The sequence below is a fragment of the Podarcis filfolensis genome (genome assembly GCF_964270895.1).
Source record: "Podarcis filfolensis genome assembly, chromosome: 7".
Lineage (NCBI taxonomy): Eukaryota > Metazoa > Chordata > Lepidosauria > Squamata > Lacertidae > Podarcis > Podarcis filfolensis.
Genome location: NC_139603.1, coordinates 42,579,194 through 42,596,522, shown reverse-complemented (window position 1 = coordinate 42,596,522; position 17,329 = coordinate 42,579,194). Strand labels below are relative to the sequence as shown.

The 17,329-nt window shown below is 39.9% G+C and overlaps 1 long non-coding RNA gene across 1 annotated transcript; it reads left to right on the top strand.

Moving 5' to 3' along the window:
- Nucleotides 1–633: 633 nt before the first annotated feature.
- On the top strand, nucleotides 634–7,065 carry LOC310766461. Its single transcript, XR_014550168.1, has 2 exons — nucleotides 634–679; nucleotides 6,724–7,065. It is a non-coding gene; the product is annotated as an uncharacterized lncRNA (long non-coding RNA).
- The last annotated feature ends 10,264 nt before the right edge of the window (nucleotides 7,066–17,329 follow it).

Below are 17,329 nucleotides of genomic sequence, written 5' to 3'. Positions count from 1 at the left end.
GTGTCTCCAAGAATGGTGGAGAAAAACTAATTAACTACGTGTTGAGCTTGGGGTTCTGTGGGCTGTCTATCACTAGTGCTAATGTAAAAATTATTGTGATCCAGGCATGTCCAAACACTCTAAAGTCTCATTGATTATATGGGAATATTATAGGTACTTGATATAAAAAGTACTTACATTAAGTTACAAGAACTATAACGCGATCGGAGGTCATGGCCCACATAAAGGGTACCCCATAGCAGAGACCTAAATACAAACACATGCCTAGCCTAGGAAAAAACCCACATTAATTTACCTGGATCACAATATTTATGCTCAACTTGGAGCTGTGTAAAAAGGAGTGCCATACACTCTGAAACAGCTCACTTATCCAGGAAGGCAAAAGTCCAAAGTGAAACATTATTACCGGTACCTTCTACTTATCAAGCATCTTGCATATCAGAGGCTCCTAAAGGCCCTTACAAATTTATAATGTAGAGATTACCTCATTCACCAGGGGAAAGTGAGGTAAGTAAAGGGGGGGAAAACCATATACCCACAGAGGAGAAAACTGTGATGCTTGTGTATGCTCTAATGTTTCTGAGTTCTTGAGCTGCAGGCTGCTTAAAAATTTCAACTCACATTCTGCTCTTTCACTGACTCTCCTAGTACAACGCACTGGTTCAGCAAATAAAATTCAGTGAGTAAAATAGCTGAACATTTCCCCAGTTTAAGTGAAAAATTGACACCCCCTATAGTCCTTCTCTTCTATAAAAGTTAGTATTTCAACTCACTGCATTCTAATAGTTGGAAAAGAAAAAGTCATTCTCAACCTGTTCCTAAAATTCAGATTTTTATATCCTATTTTACAAATAGGCAGGCCTACAATCCTGCCAACAAGCAAACTTCTTTGCCAGGATGTTACTAATGTAGTTGAGATAACAATCAGACCTTAGGTTTGTTTGACTTGTTTCTTGAGTACTTCAGATACATTGATTACAAAAGCAGCTAGCTGGGATCAGCTTTTGGCAAAGGAAAATCAAGGTTGGCTGTGCCACACCACCTGACCTTTAAAGGGATAAACAAGCTTATTTGTAGGCACAGACAAGCAACATAAATGAAAAATAGGGGAAATGCCATTTCATAAATGGCTGTTTTCCTAAAACAATGAAAGCTTTTTTGGGGGGCGGGGGAAGACTCACGTACATAGTTGTGTGCTATGTTCAGCATGAAAATTATTTTTTTCCCTGAGCATATAGGCATTTTGTTATGCACGTTTATTACATAAGACTTGGGTTACAAATAAATCAGAACTACAAGACAGGAATCAAACAACATTGTACTATCTGGGAAAGACACAGTTTGGATATTGCACATATTTATGGTTGCAATCCATCTGTGCCTTTTGTTCCCATCTAAAATAGAGAAGTCTTAAGGTAGATAATACTATGAAAGGCTGCAAATCTCATCTTACTTTTTCCAACAGAGGGCAAACTCATATTTCAAAAATTCAATTACTGCACAGTAGGAAACTATGAGGATACTTCTGAGGTGCCAATAAAATCCATGGGACAAATGAAATTAATTTTTGTGTCTGTGCAGTAGAAATACTTTTAAACACATACACACAAATAAATTTCACAGTGCTACATTCATAGTAAAAAGGAATTCAAAAGACATTCAAGAGAATCACAAGCCTCAGTAGATTTTAATATTAGCATCACTAGTGTCTGTCTTGCTAGAGTGGAAATTTTTACAACAGATAGCCGAGGTGTGCACCCAGGGCAAATTCAGCTAAATAAGTTCATGTATTTCCCCCCCATAATCTATGCATTCTACTTTGGGATGGAGGGAGTGGAGAGGCTTACTAAAACTTCATAATAAAATCTGTTTGAGAATTTCACCTTTACACATTCACCCAATCATATAATGGGGATTCACAGGTAGAGGAGGAAGTGGGGCTGTACCTTCTATCAGTGTTCCTATCTTCACACACAGGGCATCCCTAGCTTTAATGTCTACACACTGAGCACAGACATCTGCAAAGGGTGTCTATATTTGAGCAGCTGTTCATGCTCAGATGATTTTTCTTTAGCGGCAGGTCCAGAAGGTTCATTCTGCTTACCGTACTTTTCTATTCGTGGATCACCTTCATATAACTAATGTATGAAAGATGCTAAGGGGATTTGCAAAATGGCTTCCCCAATTCACATAGTTCTGGGAAGACTTTAAAAAAAAATTAAAATAAAGTGTTAGTCTTTATTTTTTCTTAAATGCATAACTGCCAAGCAGGGGAATAATCACAGTTGAAACAGTACTCTATCTGTATTAAAGGTAAAGGTAAAGGTACCCCTGCCCGTACGGGCCAGTCTTGCCAGACTCTAGGGTTGTGCGCTCATCTCACTCTATAGGCTGGGAGCCAGCGCTGTCCGCAGACACTTCCGGGTCACGTGGCCAGCGTGACAAGCTGCATCTGGCGAGCCAGCGCAGCACACGGAACGCCGTTTACCTTCCCGCTGGTAAGCAGTCCCTATTTATCTACTTGCACCCGGTGGTGCTTTCGAACTGCTAGGTTGGCAGGCGCTGGGACCGAACGACGGGAGCGCACCCCGCCGCGGGGATTCGAACCGCCGACCATGCGATCGGCAAGTCCTAGGCGCTGAGGTTTTACCCACAGCGCCACCCGCGTCCCCTATCTGTATTAGAGGAGAAATAATGCTGAGCTTTAATATAGAAAAATGCACACGCCGGTTGTCAGATATTAGTATTAGTATTGTTCTCTTAGTCTTCTAAGCACCAAATTAAATACTAAGCAGTGGCAGTGTTGATTGAACACTGGTTTAATGCACCAAGGGGAAGACATGTGGGATACTTATGAAAACCATTTCCACTGGTTTAGAGAAAAGCAGAAGGTAGTTCTGCCTTTAGAACCCTGTCAATTTTAAATGAAAAAAACCCCCTACACTGAATAGCTCCTGTACACAGAAATCTTAATTGCTACACTGCCTAAAGTAAACATAACTAAATAGGCCTTCTGTTACACACTCTTCAACTAAGAAGTCTTTATATGCTATGGCAATTAAAATTCTTGTGGTCTGGGAACCTTGAATTCATACATCCAGCAGTCTTTCTAGCCTCCTTTTTCTAAGGTAGGTTTTTATTTTCTTTTGTCACTAACTAGCTAAGAGTTTCATTTTACCAGAACAAGCACTTCCACAAATGCTAAATACAAAACAGATGTTAACGTTTAAGTCTCTTGAGATGTTTAAGGCCAAGCAGCAATGTAGCTTCCAATCCATTCACTCCGATGTGAAGGTTCAAGGTACACAATGATTTTAAAACAGATTTATGAATAAATATTTTCAGCAGAGCATTTTATTATGGAAATGGGTATTTCAATATCCTTATTTTGCATTGTTCTATTCATATTAGGACTAAATACTCAAACCAGTAAATGTTTAGATTAGGCAATGTCATACCCTCCAATATTTCTCTGATGAAAACAGGGACGTCCCATTCCATAATGATAATTTTACTATTTATACCCCACACATCTTACTGGTTTGCCCCAGCCACTCTGGGAAGCTTCCAACATATATAAAAACATAATAAAACATTAAACATTAAACATTTTAAAAAAAACCCTTCCCTATATAGGGTTGCATTCAGACAGCTCAGTGGTCGGATAACTCCATACCCTCCAACATTTCTCCAGAATATCCTAAGGAAAAGTGCTGGCTTTTACCTTTAAGGCCATTCATAGCTTGGGACCAGGGTATTTGTGTTTTTTGAGCTCTTCCTTGAAGGCCCTTCTCCAAGTGTCATTCCCCTCAGAATGGTTATGGCTACTGAATGTTAAACTGCTTTAACAATAGCAGCTTTCCAATGGGCATTCTGGGAAAATATATATGGTAGCCATGTGCCCAAAGGAAACCCACAGACTCCATTCTGCACTCACTTCCAGGCTCACAGCCACTATATTTATTTCCCCAGAATGCCTGGATGTAGTACCATTCCCAGGGGCATTTAAAGGGAATTGTATCACTCAAGGCTTTCTGAGGAAATAAAAAAAATGTTGTCCAAGAGGAACACAGACCAGCTCTTGAGTTTTGACCTCTGCTCTAAAAATACATGGGTGGGGGCCTGGCACGGATGAAGAGGAAGCTGTACAAGCCTTGGCTGGCAGCATGCCAGCTCCTGGCCCGGGCCAGCGGAACTTCCTGTGGGTGATCTACAGAGAGCTGAAGTGGCTGGTGCAGGGTGAGTCATGGCACCAAGGAGTCTGTGTCCAGCACCTCCTGGGAGAGCCCGCATCTGAAAAGTTGCACTAAAAATGGGGGAGCCCACCCACAGCAATGTGTTGGCCCCCTTCCCCCTGGTGATGCCACTTCCCCCTTTTGCACCTTGCCCCAGGTGCTGGCAACCCATGCCACTGGTGGGAGTGCACAGGAACCAGAGTAAATGGTAATGTGTACACAGCTGTTGGCTTAGAACAATTATCCCTTTAGTATAGCTTCAAATTTCATTCACTTTAATTCCTCCAATAAAAATTATTCCCTATGTAACCAGACAAAAGAAGCCATATTTTGCTCTTAGTTATAATGGTAAATCCAGGGGTTTCAGGAATGAATAGATAAGGGCATTTTTTTAAAAAAAAAAACAACAACAATCAGAGTTTAAACCAATGTGTAGAGTGCTCTTCCCAAAGCTTTTGGATTTGACACAAAGGTTTTGGAATAAGCTTCTGCCAATGCATGATTTAGCTGTCTCATATCAGTCCCTTTATTCATCTACACCTCCTCAGGGCTGGATTCAGTTTTTATCCAAAAAAGGGCAGTTGCTGATCCTTACTCAAAACATAGGCACAGGCAGGCCAAGCTTTCACTTAAGAAATCATTAAAGAAAATACACCTCCAAACATGCCTCATAATCAATTTGGAAATGTTACTTATTGGCTGAGAGTCTTTGCTTGGAAATATAAACACCAGAGACAATTAGTAACACATTCTCAACTTCCTTTAAAAAAGAAAAAAAAAAGTTGAATCTTGCCTTTTTTTCTAAAAGCACAGCCAACTCTTCCTTCGTCTATGGAGAACAGAAAGATAATATACAAAAATATTACCTTAAGGTGATAGCTATTGTTAAGACATGCTGCCATGTCTATGTGTCCTTGTCAAAATATTTGGCTATGGTTCTAAGACACAAAATAGTTTACAAAACATAAGAAGTTGGCTATTTCAGAATCAGCTGGGGGCAAATGACCTACATGGCCACACAACACTGTGTATAATAAAATAAAATGTAAAATAAAATAAATAGGAGAGGGAGAAAGGTTTAGTCAAGCCAATGCATTCTACAGCAAACTAGAAAATATTGATCTAAAATTGAGATGGTAATTGTGATTTAATAGTATAATTTGTGTATTGTAAAATTTTATATTTAGAATCATCAATATATGCTAGCAAGGTGCATGTTTTATTTTCTAAAGTATGCCCATTAAAAAAAATAATCATTGGAGCAGGAAAATAAGGGAAATGTTTATTCTGAGTTCTGCAAAATACCTCGGTTTTCGAATGTAATCCGTTCCAGAAGATCTTTTGACTTCTGAACGTTCAAAAACCGAAGCATTTACTTCTGGAAGCATTTACTTCCGGAAAACTCAATACAGAAGCTGTGTGGCACGTTCGACTTCGAAAAAGCGTTCGCAAACCGAAGCAGTTACTTCTGGGTTTTTGGCATTCGAAAACCAAAACATTCGACTTCCGAGACGTTCGAAAACCAAGGTACCACTGTACTTATTTCAAAGTATTAAGGGAAGTACAGTAAATGGGTGTACATGTTTTCACAGAAAGTATACAGAAACATTGCCTACTGTTGGTCCTGTGGGATAACCAGCTTCATATAACCAATATGCTTAAGTCGAATTGATTACTTCAAACAATAAATAAGCTGTCCTGCCAGGCTTAGCTATGTCACTTCCCTTCACCTTGCGAGGAAATGGGCAATCAAGTGTTTCTGTTGGTCTACCTGTGGATTTGGTATGTGAGGAAGTCTGAGCTGGTTACTCCAGCTCAGCCACATGGCTTTAACCAGTCTCTTTTGTTTCAGACAAGACTGGAGTCTGAAACTAACATTTTCCTATACTAATATTTCAGGAAATTTTACCATTTTGTAACCAAGCTGTGTTTTGTTGCCTGTGCAACTTTTCTGACCGCTGAATGGAAAAGCTCATGAATCTGACCTAAAGAGAGTTTGTAAGTAAACCATTTTATAACTTACTAAACGTGTGGTCTTTTTCTGTGCTAGGGAAAGTGAGGAACTCTGGAAGGAGCTTTTAAAGGTGACATTCTGGAGGGGCACATTTTTAAAGTTTTTACAGCCTATATTTCCACAATTTACTTCACTACCTGTTTTGCCATGTTAAATCTTTGCCAGGGTTCTTTCACCAAAGGGCACTTGCCCCAAACTAGGATCTTTGCATCCAATAATTACTACTTTTCATCAACATGTCCATTCAGATTTCTTCTCTCTGCCCCACCCCCACCAGCCCAGCCATCCTTCCATCGCATCCTGCTACATACAGCCATGGAAAGAGCTTGCTGGAGAAGCTAATGTATTAACATTGTGCAATGTATCATGCCAGCGGCTGTCAGAAATAATTTTTGTATGTCCAAAATGCACAATGATTCTGTCAACTGTTATGGAATAGTGCCTTAAGAATTCTGCTCTTTCCACCTTATCCAGTAATCTAGATGCATCTATTATCCAAGGGATGACCTCAAACTGCATTTTGAGACAACTAGCAATGACTCCAAAAAAAAGACTCTGAAAGGATACTTTCCAACACTGTCTACAAACCCCAGGCATGTCCTCCAAGGACTATACTATGGAGATGAGATCACAACATACTGAAAAGGAAGATGCAAGCAGGCGTAATGAAGATGATCTCTCTGAAAATCCATCTTGGATCCCTTAAGACGCAGATATAAGCTGAGGTCTGAGCTAAACTCAAAGAGCAAATAGTTCCTATTCAAAAAGATCAAAGGGTCAAAAGTATGCATTGCATTAAACTTATTTTTAAAGTTTGCTTAAGCTGACCTCTTCCTTTTGCTTTGAAAGAAAAACAGGTGTTCAGGACCCCGATGCAGATCATGGTCCCAGTTTGGATTGGGGGGCCTGTAGTGGTTTCCTGCCAAAAAATCCAGCCTGGGTTGTTATTTGCCATGAAAAACAGACACAAGGGCAACAAGGATTTGAGTTGATGGAAGATGAACTCTAGATGAACTGGAGTCAGAAAATCTTTCTGGGAATCTGATGTTATTCAGTTATATATATATATTAGTTATTTATTTTTGTTCCACCTTTATCCCAAGTGTCTCAAGGAGGCATACACATGGTTCTCTCCTCCCCATAACCTGGAAGATAAGAATGACAGTAACTGGCCAAGGGTCACCCAGTGAACTTCATGTTGAACCTGGGTCTCTGCAATCCTACACTAAGATGTGATGCAGAGGTGTCTGTTTGCTTCCAATATTCTCTGCTTATATATTTGCAAATAAAGCAAATATTACAAGGAGACTATACAACTCCAATGTTATCTTATCCTAAAGCATGAATTGGGAATATTCTTCAGCTCTAGGGTCATATTCTTTTGTAGGCAACTATCTAGACATGACACACCAGTCGTGGGCATGGCCAGAGACAAATGCCTGACCCTTACTTTTGACCATATGTGATTCCTTTGACCAGTAGGCTACATTCCAGTCATGCAAAACTCTGGGGTTTACACACACACAGTTCAAGGGCACAGTGCAGTCAGGCAAAAGCACTCAGGGAGTGTGCAGAGGCATGTTGGTGAGGGGTGTGGTCTGGAAAGAAGAATGGCTTGGGAGAATTTCAAGCGGCAGATAAAGAGGCCTGAGATTCCCTATTCCTGTGAGAAACCAGTACATGTAATAATTCTTTAATAAGTTCTTTAATTGATTTATGGTATCCGTAATGCTTTATAAAACACCACCCATCTAGATAGTATCTGTGACCTGCAAACCAGAGGAGCCAGAATATTTCCATTTATGCTCACGTGAACTCAGCTCAGTTCCAAACACTCTGGCTAAAGTGTTTTGTGAACAGAGTGGGCCTGGAAGCCATAGCATTTTTTCTGGTTTTTTAAATAATAGATTTACAAATACTTTTAACCAATATTAACAAAGGCTCACTGTAGGGGAATACTACTCCAGTATTTATTTTAAGAATAGATCATTCAACCTGCTGCTCTCCTTTTCTTTAAAAAAACCTCCATATTTATTAGGATGCTTATATCTCTTAAAAGCTTTTTCTGAGAAAAAAAGTATTCCTGTATTTAATAACAATGAATTTTATTGCCCTTTGACATATCTAGGACTTAATTGGGATCAATTTCAATTGCAGTTTCTCCAAATATTTATGTAATGTAGGGTCCATATCCTCCAGAGAGCTTATAAAAATATCTACATTTCTCCATCTTCTCTCTCTTCAAAATCCAAAAGGAAAAAGACTCATTCCACACTTACTAGCTAACTACAGTTGTCCATAACTAACAAGATAAGAGGCTTCATTAGATTAAATGGTGTTTTCTCTCTCTCCGTTCTTCTTCAAGCTAGTACTACAAGGGAAAGTGTGGTTAAAAATGTAGCACATGCATAGTAGAGTGTATCTCAGTATTTAAAAGCCTCATACTGAACCAGTCATGTGAATGTGAAACACTGGAATGGCAAAAGCAAACAAGATGCCAAATAATACAGTCTCTTGTGTTTGGTATGCTAGTGTGCCTTATTCAGCCTCGCCTGATGGCCAGAACTAAGCATTATAATTGCATTTAACCACGTGATAAAATGTAATTAACCGTCTTACTTAAGCAATTTTACCATATCTGTTACTTACCCATGTACAGCCAACAATTTCCTTCTTTTCTATTAAAAATACACGTTTTAAGGGAGAGAATAATAAAGTTCCTTTTTTGTGTGAGATCACCTTCTCCTCCCCACCCCCCAACACAAGGTCTTTTACTGTAGACTGTAACAGAGTAAATAATTTTTCACTTTCACAAGGAGTGTTATTTTTTTCCTGCATACACAAAAAAGCCCAAAGTATCTTCAAGAGTCAACATTTAATCTCCACAATGACACACTCCCATTTACTCTGCATCCATTGAGCTTCCACCACTAGTTTGGTAAGCAGTGTGCACACAATATTAGCCACATCAATATCTACCCTGCTTCTTCTTATGAAATACTATGTTTTGATGAGTTTCTTCCCAACCAGCTTTGATCCAAATTGAGAAGAAGAAAGGCACACCTGCATTTTAAGCCAGTAATGTGGAAGCAGCCTAAATTTTGCACACCTTAAACAAATATTCTACTTCACAAATGTTGGGTTCTTGATGAAAGTAGGTTTTTAAAAAATTAATCTTTCACACAAAACAGAATAATTACATGCTTCTTTCCTACCTTGAAAGCCCTACAGTTAACCATCTTTTTTCCAGGTTTGGGTGTTAAATGTTCATCTAGCAAAACATTTCCTTTAAATTCAATTTGAATTCCTGGGGTAGCAAGCAATTACTCTTTTGAAAAGTAGGTCTTTCAATGAAAAGCTCTCAAGGAGCCACAAAGACTGCTGTACATCATATATAACCTGAGCTGTGTACTGTTTTGTGTAATATTGTACAAACAGATAAAATCCTCTTTGTTCAAGGCACTTTATATACCTTATGTTCCATGGCTTAAAATAAAATGCTGCTTCTTTTCTGATATCTTAATCTAACACAGTGTGTGAAAGACCATCTTCAGGCCTGTTGTATTGTTTGAACAGGCAAAAACCACCATTCCAGAAGAAACAGCAGTATAAATTTTAAACTGCTTTATCTCTTGTTGTGAGCAATCCTGACAACTCTGTAACAGAGTACCATGTAAGTACTGATAACCAGTGGCGTAGCGTGGGTTGTCAGCACCCGGGGCAAGGCAAGTAATTTGCACCCCCTAACCCGTGGATTTGCGCCCCCTAACCCGTGGATTTGCCCTAACCCCAGATGTTGCGCCCGGTGCGGCCGGCCCCCCTTGCACCCCCCATGCTACGCCACTGCTGATAACAAATAAAATAAATGTATAGCCAGCACATTTCAGCACTTGTAATTTGAGATGTGTGCATTAAACCAGAAAAACAGGAGATGAGTAAAGTCTCCACAAAACGGGGGGCGGGGCATAATATCTCTGTAATTTGACATAGTAAACTTCATGCAGCTTGCTGGTATGGCTGCAATGTGGTTAGAAACAAAATGGAGGAGCAGCTCAGGTGGAACCATTGGGGCATGTTTACAGAGAGGAGCAGAAATGCAGTAAGTGCATATTTGCAGGTTGCAAATAAGAAGACTATTTATTTAAAACAACTACATCCCACTTTTACACCATTAAGGGTCCACAAGGCAGCTAAGAAAACTACTATAAAATGGTTTTCTCCAACCTGATGCTTTATTTTGCATTATAACTCCCATCAACCTCAGCTAGCATTATCAATGGCCAGGAAGAAAACAATGGAACTTAATTCACGGTAGACATGTATAGTGTTGCACTGTGAATGAGTCAGAATTTAGCATTTGACCCCCATGTTTTTACTATTATCCTAAGTCTTTGCAGTTACTATGGATACTGTGAGAGTAAGAAACATCTTTAGGGAGACAAAGGTGAAGACGATATGTTTTTTTAAGGCAACATTTAAGAAATCCTCTGTTTTGCTAAGCTGATCCAGGAAACAACAGAATGATTCATTTGTCAGGGTTATGTGTTATTTGGGCTATATTGTGACTGTCAGCAGTGAAGCTGAAGTTCTCTAGTATTCAGGAAATGACTGAAAATAATCCTAGATGGGAACTCTAGCTCCAGTAATGAACCTTTTGCAGAAAGAAATGAAACAATGGGTTTTTGACTATTATTTAGCTCTGTTTGCATATAATGCAAAGCCAAACTATGCCTTAGCATGAACATACAAGCATGCAGGCTTCCAGTTCGGTCCTCCTTCAGTCTTGCTGTGCTGCAATGAGCTAAGCCATGGTTTGGCTTAGCATGCTGTCCTAACTTGGGCTTACGGTTTGCCTCATTTGAAACAAACCAAGGTGTAACAAAAATTTATTCTTGGGACATGAAGAACAACTCTATTTACTTGCTTCGTCAAATCATTGTGATTGGAGTGACAGCAGAAAATATGTGATTACAAGCAAGACCTGTCCATCAAAATGAAGGTTCCCTCCACTGTCCATCCCCTCCCTTCCCCTCTCCAGCACTGAGCTCAGTCAGTTTGGTTTTGTTTCTCAGAAAGGAAAGGGGAAGGGTAATTATGCATTTAACTTATTGGGGAAACACAAGTTACAGAGTGACTCAGACACTTAGGGGGTCCCTGTTCTGCCTTTAGATGCCTTGGTAATGGCACCATCAGACTAGGGAATGTGAGATCATGGTTTGCCTTGTTATTCTGGGTACACACCAATTGATGCACAATCCTAGGTGGAGGTGCGCATCGTAATGCTCCTACAAAGTTCACTGTTTCCACATCAGATCCCTAGAGAGCAAGCCTTAGATGCTTTAGCCTTCCAGAGCTCAGCAAAGGGAAATGTGATTAGTGCCAAAGATCTAAAATGTACTTAACATATAAATAAAAGGACTGAAAAATAAATAAAGTATTCACTTGGTGCCAAAAATATTATAATATAGCTGCCAGGCTAGCCTCTCTGGTGAAGGTACTCTATAATGGAGGCCCCATCACCACCGAAAAGGCCTCTCCCTAATACCCTCACACCTCACCTCATTAGGTAGGGGACTCCATTGAAGATCTTAAGGACCACACAGCTATATATATTGCTTGGACACAGTTATCCTCTTTCAAAGATGGGGTGGGAGGAAGCCGTCACTTCTTAAGCAAGCCACTGTTCCCTGGACTGTTATTTCACATATAACATAAATATAGACTGCACTGCAAATAAGAGATAGAGGGCATGTGTGTAGCTATGATCACAGCTGGAATTTAGTTGGGAGGCTTTGCTACTGTAGCTTCCTCCTCCCCATTATTCCCACCACACACAAAAATCTGAGTAACAAAGTTTACTTAAATGTGCCTGTGTAGTTAAATACAGATCAAAATGATATAATTATAATACAATATTCATTTATACTCTTATAACTATCATTTTTCAGAATTTAATTAATATTATCAATGTTTTATAGATTTCCATAACATAGGATCATAGAATTGTAGAGCTGGAAGGGATCCCAAGGGTCATCTAGTCCAACCCCCTGCAATGCAGGAAGTTCAAATACAACATCCGTGGCAGATGGCCATCCAACCTCTGCTTAAAAACCTCCAAGGAAGGAGACTCCACCGCCTTCCAAGGGAGTTTGTTCCCCTATCAAACAGCTCTTACTGTCAGAAAGTCCTTCCTGATGTTTAGTCAGAATCGCCTTGTAACTTGAAGCCATTGGTTCGGGTCCTACCCTCTGAAGCATGAGAAAACAAGCTTGCTCCAACGTCCATACGACAGCCCGTGAGATATTTGAACATGGTTATCATATCTTCTCTCAGTCTCCTCTTTCCCAGGCTAAGCATATGCAATTTCCTCAACCATTTCTCATAAGGCTTGGTTACCAGATCCTTCATCATTTTGGTCACCCTCCTCTGTGCATGTTCCAGCTTGTCAATATCTTTCTTAAACTCTGGTGCCCCAAACTGGATGTGGTACAGTTTCATTTAATACTGAAATGCAATAAGGGGAGGAAAAAACCTGCACATCCAGGTTGGGGAGCCCATTTCAACCTAAGGGTTGTATTCATACCTGGCCAACCAGCTGATGGCAAAATGGTGGGGGGCCAGAGACAAAGAGGGCAGGGCTAAAGAGAAACATGCACAATACTTTCTTAGCTTTGATACAAATCACTTCATGTTGCATCCAGCTCTCCTTATAGCCATCCTTATCCTTCAGACATAATCTCTTTCTTGTCTGATGATTCTTTTCCTTTGTGAGTCTTGCCAAGTCTGGTTGCACTGATGCTAATGCCACTCTCTCAGTTGTCATCTGACAATCTGGCACAAAGATGGACCAGCTTTGAAACAATGCTTTGCAGCAGTAGGTCACTCCAAACAGGGATGCTATTCTTAGTGCTTGTTTCTTGAGTGCAGAAAAATTCTCCTGAGATGTACAGTTTGTAGAATTCCAGTACATTTATGTTATATTTGGCCTATAGTTCAGTGTTCTATTAGCTCAAGCAGAAATTTTTCATCTGCTTTAACACTGAATGGCCATCTGTCATGGATAATCTAGTTACGATTCCTTAACTTAAGGGTGTTGAACTAGATGACCCTTAGGGAAGCTTCCAACTCTACAACTTTGATTCTATGTCTTTTCAAAGAGGTTTCATAATATTCATTAACACATTCTCTAAGTATCTCCAGCAAATTTGCACACCGAGTCATAATGTGCTGTTGATTTTAGTTTTTGCTTAGCAAGAGTGAAGAAGTGTCTACACTGTGGATGGTATTCAACTAAGTTTTACTCAGAGTAGTCCCATTGAAGTTAATAAACATAGGCTACAGTCCAACCCCTAGATCTACCAGGATTAGCAAGTTAGAATGTGACTGATCTTTCCATATTTAGGATTTCTTCCTAATTTAGGTTCATTAATTTCAATGGGTCTTCTCTGCATAAGACTCAGTTGAATTCAACCCAGAGAAATAATACAATTTCTTGTTTTTCAAAATTTAGTTCTACATCTTTCCTGAACTTTAGCAATTTGCCACCTGAGATGAAAATTTAGAAAGAATACAATCTTACCAGATACTTTATTAGTAGTTTCCTGCTAAGCACTGCAAATAGCCTCTCAGAGTACTTGTTGATTCTGCTCTTGCTCCAAGCTGAAGTGCTTTGGTGCAGAACACATAAAGTGGAATTAAGCAGTTTTAAAACTCACAAGAGAGTCAGTTTCATATTTAATTTAAAATATGACTTTGCAGTACACTAAAGTCTATGTTAGAGGAAGCCTGCAAACAGCTGCATAACAATAATTTTTTCGGCAAAATCAAGGTAGTACCAAAATACAATTCATCTAAAGTAAGGAAAAACAACACCAAAGGTACACATACAGTGGTACCTCGTGTTACATACGCTTCAGGTTACATACGCTTCAGGTTACAGACTCCACTAACCCAGAAATAGTGCATCAGGTTAAGAACTTTGCTTCAGGATGAGAACAGAAATTGTGCTCCGGCGGCGCGTCAGCAGCAGGAGGCCCCATTAGCTAAAGTGGTGCTTCAGGTTAAGAACAGTTTCAGGTTAAGTACGGACCTCCGGAACGAATTAAGTACTTAACCCAAGGTACCACTGTATCAGTACAAAAACAGATTTTCTGGATCCTAATTTGCTATGATCTCTTAGACCACACACAATATTAAATCTGGATTCCATTTGTTCAGCATTAATGCAGAAGGCTCAGCCTTCTCCCCCACTGTGGTTCTTGCTTATCCAGCCAATATTCAGATGGCTTCTCCCTGAATAGCAGAAAATAGAGTCAAACTTCACAACTTTTTCATGGAGTAAGGAAGATTTGATACCCCAACTTCTAGAACACCCATACTAATTGTACTATGGTGTTTTGCTTTATTTTTAAAATAAAACTTTTCAAATGGCACAGAAACATTTTCCCCCACAGATAACGTGATACTAAGTTATATGTTTTGGTTTGACTAATGGTAATATGTGTATATCATATTATGTATTATATTATCTGAACACATGGCTCTGGAAGCATTCCTGCCCTCCTTCCCATATCCCATTCAGTGAGGTACGTTGTTCACTGGACTCTGGGAAGGACATGCAGGGGCTCTGTGATCTTCCCAGTGCCTCCCACACCTCCCCAGAGGCTAGGAAGCAAGGAAAGCTCACTAGGTGGGTGGGTGAAATAAGTAAATGAATGGAGAGAGGGGAAAGGAGAATTTACCTTGCTCTCCATTTATTTATTTATTCCTCCCCCACCCATGTAAGGTTGTGATTGTGTATGCAAAGTGAGCGTAAGTTGCGGGCCCAATGTACAATACAGTGGTACCTCGGGTTACAAACACTTTGGGTTACAGACTCCGCTAACCCAGAAGTAGTACCTCCGGTTAAGAACTTTGCCCCATGATGAGAACAGAAATCACACGGCGGTGGCGCGGCAGCAGCGGGAGGCCCCATTAGCTAAAGTGGTACCTTAGGTTAAGAACAGTTTCAGGTTAACAACGGACCTCCGGAACGAATTAAGTTCTTAACCAGAGGTACCACTGTAAATTGTTTGCCTGAGGCTGAGTGGAGGCTGTTACAACTGCAGCCTGATCAGACAAGACAAAAGTGAGACAGGTGGCAACAAATCTATCATTTAATGGCAAAAGTATTTCTGGGGAAACTGTAACACACAGTCTTGATAGATTAAAAGTGGGTGGGCAAAACAAAATCAACCCCTCACCCCCCCCAAAAAAAACCAAGCAGTAACCCAGCCCTATTTCCTGGATTCTTCCGATATCTTTGTTGGCTGAACAAAACTAAGTTGCTGAAACTCTCCCCCCATTTTCATACCCTACAACATTTATCCAATGAAAATAGGGACGTCCCATTCCATAATGATAATTTTACTATTTATACCCTACACATCTTACTGGGTTGCCCCAGCCACTCTTGGCAGCTTCCAACATATATAAAACATAATAAAACATTAAACATTAAAACACTTCCCTATGCAGTATTGCCTTCAGGTGGCTCAGGGTGCAGATAACTTCACACCCTCCAAGATTTCTTCAGTGAAAACAGGGACATCCTAAGGAAAAGTGGGATATTCCAGGATCAAATCAGAAGCTGGGACGGCTTCTTTAAATCAGGGATGTCCCTGGAAAATAGGTGCACTTGGAGGGTCTGCAGTTGTATTTATGTCTTTGCATTCATTATTTGGAGAACCTGGGAGACAGATTGATTGGGAACTCTATAATGTTACACTATACCCCTTTTAGATTGTGATGACTCTTAACACAGGTGAGTCAAAAGCCCTTTGTCACTTCTACATGTTTGATCAACTACATGTTTGATCAACTTGCCAAACCAGAGAAGGCGAAGGGAGATTCATGGTTGGATCTCCCAATATTTCTGAAAGACAGATAGTATGGAGGCAGAAAATTGGATCATATCAACTACACTGGGGGGGGGGGTAATCATGCCATACAACTACCTGTGTGTTTTTACAGAGCTTCTCACAAAAGGCTCCTGAGTATTTTGATCAGGCATGGAATAAGTGGGCAACATCTTACTGATCAATATATCGTTAAACAGCAGGAAATAGTATCAAATCTGGGTGAGAAACCTATGGTGTGCAGGTGTTGATAGATTTTAATGCTATCTTCCATGGCCTCTGGCCATGGTGGCAGGAGCTGATAGGAATTTGGAGTCTGGTGAGCTACAGTTTTCGCTACCCTGGCTTAAACAAAAAGTTCTCACAGTAGTGGAGCGGTTTAGGAAGTGGGGCAAATCTCTCTTCAGACATTCTGACTCAGATCTGACTCAGTGGGTAACATCAGATTTTAACAGGACACAACAGTGGAACAACAAAAGCAAAAGTGTGGATGGGCCCTGAAGGAAGTGGTGTACCCTGATAATCTAGTGCTATTTAACTTGGGACTGGTGTTACTGTACTTTTTAAAATTATTTTTATACATGCTATTGTTTTAACTGTTTGATATATGTTGTAACTTCTTTCTAGGCATCTTGAAGCTGTTATATCTTGCCATCCTCCCAAAAGCTAGACTGCTAATGAAAGTTATATTGACTTCTTATGGATTTATATTTTTAATCACTAGTGTGGGACACAGCAGTTCCAAAATTATCTTCTCTGTATTGTGATTCATTTGTTTTAAAAGGGGACAGCTCCAAAACTTCAGTTTCCGGGATCATTTTGATGAAATGGGATGCCTCTTGCCCAAACAAGCGGAAAGTGTTGTAGGCGTGTTCTATAAGAAATTGGGTAGACAAACAGATCTTTCAAAAACCATCTAGGAAATTCTACTACTAATGGGACAAGGCAGCTCCAAACAATGTTAATGCATGCAGCCTGATCCTGATGACTGCTTTTCAAAACCTCAAGATAATAAAGTATATCCATGGCTAAGCTAAGGAGAGTGTCAGCTGAGTCAGCAAAAAATAATCCCACACACATCTCATCTACCTGCAGAGCTTATTGCAACTGCCTGAAATTCAGTCTCTATATTAATGTAAAAATAATGAAATTTGATTGACCTTATTCAGGGCAGTAATGCACTT